This window comes from Ochotona princeps, chromosome 16 (assembly GCF_030435755.1).
Source record: "Ochotona princeps isolate mOchPri1 chromosome 16, mOchPri1.hap1, whole genome shotgun sequence".
Taxonomy (NCBI): Eukaryota; Metazoa; Chordata; class Mammalia; order Lagomorpha; family Ochotonidae; genus Ochotona; species Ochotona princeps.
In genome coordinates this window covers 3,886,698-3,891,731 of record NC_080847.1, presented here as the reverse complement: position 1 = coordinate 3,891,731, position 5,034 = coordinate 3,886,698, and positions in this window count along the sequence as shown.

Here is a 5,034-nt window from a genome sequence, read left to right as displayed (position 1 = left end):
CATGTGCTGAAAGGTTAAAACAGAAATGGTACATATGGAACTAGGTGTTGGTGTATGCAGTGGGCTGGAAGGTGAAAGCTTAAAACTACATTCATGTCTTAATTCCAAGAACCTATGAATGTGATCTTGTTTGTCTAAACAGCCTTTACAGATGAGTAAGTTAAAGATCCAGTGAAGAATGTCCTTATAAGGGATAGGAGGGGAGACAAACAGGGAAAAAGATAAAGTTATATACGAACAAAGGCAGAAATCAGAATGATGTAACCATAAGCCAAAGGGTGCCAGGAGTCACAAGAACCAATAAGAGACAAGGAAGGATTCTCTTATAGAGGAAATATGGGCCTACTACCCCATAATTTCAGATTTTTGCCCTCCAAAATTGTGAATGAATAAATTTCTGTTGTTTTAAGTCTCCCCATTGATGATTTGTTCCAGTTGTCACAGGACAATAACATAGTGTGAATATGGGAATCCACATGGTCTGGATTCCAAATTTGCACTTTTCCAGCCATATTGGGAGCGTAGCTTCACCTCTCCATGCCTCTTTCATGTTCTGTGCATGGGATACTACCTGTGATGCCTCCAAAGAGATGGTTTAAGGATTAATAGAGCAACGTATTCAGATGTAGAGGTGAGAAATTCGGTGACACTCCTGAGATTGACTGAGTATGTATTTGTTGATAGAGAGTGGGGAGAGAAGAGAGAAGAAGAGAGAGAGAGTGATATCTTCAATCTCCTGCTTCACTCCCCAAAGTGAGCACAGCAGCCAGAGCTGGGTCAGGTGGAAGCCAGGAGCCTGGAACTCTATCCTCGTCTCCTGAATGGGTAGCAGGGGTTCAAGTAATTCAGCAATTTTATATTACTTTCCCAGGCTCATTACCAGGGATCTAAAGTGGAGCAGATGGGACTCTCACTGGCACCCATTTGGAGTGTTAGTAGCAGGTTAACCCACATATGACAGCACCAGTACTGGGATTATTGTTTTCACTGAATGACCTTAGAAAAGCCTACTGGAGTGCCAAGTTCAGTCAGAGGCAGAACCTTTACCTATGTGGCCAATGCTGATCCCTTATGGGGAGTGCTATTTGGAATCTTTGGCTAGAACAGTTGCCATTTTGAGTAGTTGGTGGTTCAGTAATTACCTTGAGGGACATAAGCCAGTCTCCTGCTGCTTTTTTTTTTTTTTTGTGGCTGCCTATTAGTTGGATGGTTTAATTTTTTCCCGGTGTTTTCCTTTTAACACTGACAGTTCTTAATTCCATTTCTTTTTTTTGTGAGGATTATTAGAGCTAACTGTTCTCTTAAGTCCTGGAGAAAATCCCCTGGTTTTGTGATAAGGATTCAACAGTACTCAGGATAGAGTTTAGGCATGGCTAAGATTTATTATAGTGAAAGGTTATTAAGCAAATCAGCACAGGGAAAAGGCACATGAGTGAAAAATAGAGGAAACCAGGCCCAGGTTTCCCTGTCTGTTTGTCAGTAAAATCACAGAGGCTACATTTGCTTCCCTCAGCAACAAGTTGTGATAGCTTAACTGTTGCCAAACTGGGAAACTCATTAGAGGCTCATTGTGCTGAGCTTTTACTGGCAACTGGCCACATAGGTACTCTACCTGGCATGTACCAAGATTTCAGATTGCCCAGAGGAGAGCAGGTATTCCATATAAACTATATTGATGGACAGAATTCAACATTATGGTCACCTTTCTCAGCTCTGGGAATGCTAGGAATCTTCCACAGCTCATGCTCCCAGCCAAAGAGCCACCTTTCTAAATCCGTATCAGGCTGGCTGTGTTAACTCTGTCCTGCCCAGAATACTGTGAAAAATAATCATTTCTAGACACTATTAATGTTTTATCTAATTATTGAGTATTATAGCATGGATCACATAATTATTCACACTAGTATGTGATGAGCCTGAGGCTCAGGGAGTTTAGGCCTTCTAACCCAGTGATTACCACTGGTACATTTGGATCCATAGTAGTTTTTGCCCAGCATGACAAGAGGGAAGTATGAGGGAAGAGAGGATTATTTCAAATGGCTATAACAGATAGGTGGTCTACACTGGAAGAATTCCTCCAAAATATCAATGAATTGAACAGTGAAATCATAATTTCCAGTTAAGCTCCTCATCTCTCATAGGTCAAGGGGTGTTTCTGTTTGCCCTTGCTGTGTGATCCAGATATTGCAAGAGTTAGCATCAGTCACTAGGGCAGGAGGAAAGTGCAAGTGGTGAATTACACCCTGGCTCCTAAAGCTTCCCCTCCAAAGTGTGACGTACCTCATTCTCATTGACCAACGCAAGTCACGACAGCTTGCCTAGCTTCTGGGGAGCAGGGGGTATAATCCTACTGGGATTGTTCACTGGGCAGCACCCACGACTGTGCAGCAGCCAGATGGGACTGCCTTCTAGTTATTTTTTTTTCTCTCTCTGGATTTTTAATTTTATTTCCTCCTGCTTCCTTTTCCAAAGAGACTCTATCTTCCATCACCCTCTTCTGCTACCACAAAATCCTGGCCCTAGAGCCCTACAGTGCATTATTGGAGCACAAGGACGGTGTTGTATGTTCCATTTGTCCTGCACTTTGGTTCTATGCTATGTATGATTTGCATAGACTGAGATCTTTGGGGCTTCTTCTGTGTTGTCTTTTGTCTTTTTTTTTAATGCAACTGAGGTTGTGTGAAGGCTGGAGCTGGAGAGAAACCTTTTGGCTCCATGGGTCTTTTTGGATCCCTGGCAAACACTTCCTAGGCATCTGAAGCCTCGGCTTCCTTAAGAAAGAATTGCAAGGGTATATTTATTAACAAGCATGAATTTCGACAGATTTTCATGTTCTTCTTTCTTGGCAGGGCATGCAGCGATCTCCTGCCAGTTTCTGACAGCCTTGTTGCTTAGGTGTTAAGTGAAAAATATCATCAGCCTGGTCTATTGATAGGTTCAAGTGACAGTGTATGTTGCCAATTTCAGCCAAGAATCACTTCTGACAATTTTGCTCTCCATCACTGCTCTTGGGTGGCAACATCCTTGCACCCCCTTTACTCAGGAGTTTAAGGCACTATAACCATATTAAGATTGCATATGTCTGCATGACTGCAAGCGGTAGGTTTGTGGAGGAATTAAACAGGACATATGGCTTCCGGCAGGCTGCATATATTGTGGCAGTCTTGCCCAACTGTGTGCCAAGCAAGGCTGCTGTAGCTGCTGTGCCTGGTCCTTCAGAGGAGGGGGTTCCGCGCAAGCCACTGGCTAATGTTCACGAAGGCTGCCAAAAAGGTCTGTTTGCTTGGCCAGGCTTCCCTGCTCGTGGAGCCCACTACATTGACAGATCTCATCCTGTGTACGTCTGCAGCCGGGGGCCAGACGTCAGTGTATGTCATTGAGTTCTTAGCCTGCAGGTCAAGAGGGGGAGTAATCGCCTTCCGTGTCAGGGCACATAAGCCAACGCTCATCCCTCCTGTTGGCTCTGGAGGAGGGAATCAGAGTGATCGTTTCAGAATACAAAGCTGACCATGCCAAAAATACATACATACATATAAATAAATAAGTAAGTTATTAAGTTTATGGTGGATTTCCCAAAGATGGTAAAAATAAAATTCTAAAACAGCTTGCTAAATCTTGCTGTACCTGCCCTCTTGCCTGCATTATCCTCAGACTCTTACTCTTCATGCCTGAACCATAGCAGCCTTCTGTAGGTTGCATTGATGATCATGTTCTTCTCCCTCCTAGGGCTTTCACGTGCCCTTCCCTATAGTCCAATTTTTCCCTCCTGGCTTGGTGGCTGCCAACTTAGCACTAAGAATAAGCTTGTGTGCAGTAGAAGGGATCCTAAAACTACCAAATATTTGGACCTGCCACGTAAGATTTGAATTCCAGCGGTCTGGACAGAGGTTTGGGGGATCAGCATTTTTAGAATTCCAAACATGCTTCTAACTTGTTTCTAGGAGTGGGGACCTTACCCTGGTTAGTCCTGTTCATCTTTTAGATCTTGGCTCAGTGGTCTCCAAAGAAGCTTAGGACAGAATATTACTGTGTTTCACTATTGAAGAATCATACCATCTTGTCTCTTAGTACTTGATAGTCTGAATTTTATCCTGAACTGTATGAAATTAGGTTAATTCTTTCTTCCTTGGTGAACATTAAGCTTCATGAGGGCTATAGTTATATATCATTGTCTTTGTGATTGTAACCCCAGTGTTGTCATGGTGACCATTGCTTGACAGAAGGTCAATAAATGATGACAAGATAAATGTGTATATTTTGGAGGCATCCCCATTTCTGCAGGGTGGCCCAACCAACCCTATTTGTATGCCAGAACTGTCAGTAGGTTTTAGTACTGCTTCTGGGCAGGGTTTCCCTTCTCTGGCTGGCTGTGAGAATCCAACTCTGCCTCTTAAGTAGCTAAGAGCCATTTTGGGATAGGTAGACAAGAATGAAGTGGTATGAAATAGAAATAGGTGGGCCCGTGAGAGTAGGGGGTCATAATCTACAGGGCAGATGTGAAGTTTTTTCAGGTGCGCATCAAGAGAATGTTCTACCTGTAAACACCTGACAGTTCATGAACAGCTCATGAATTGGATGTTAAGTAAATGCAATATTCTGACCTGGAACCATGTGTTTCTACAGTCTCAGGCAATGAAACTGTTTTCAAACTGGAAGAACTAGAACAAACTTGAGGTGAAATCATCAATGATTGAAAGTGTGTGGCTATCTTGCGGACAATGCAGAATACCACTGGTGACTTCTGAGACTTGAGGGTAGCCCCCGGAATACACCATAGGAAACAACAGCAGTCTGAAATTGTGCAGCTGCCTTTTTTGATCTCTATGAAATAATGTGGGGGTAGGAGAGCTGCCAGATACCTTTAGGGACCAACATTCTATATTCTAATTTCCCAAAAAGGGAAAAGTGGAAAAGTCTTGAAATTGCAAATAAAATCTCGATGTGAACTCCTTTTCTTACCTGAAAAAATTAGAGCAGGCTCTTTGTTGGGTAGTTATAACTACATAGAAAAAAACATTATTTTATATTGAAGAA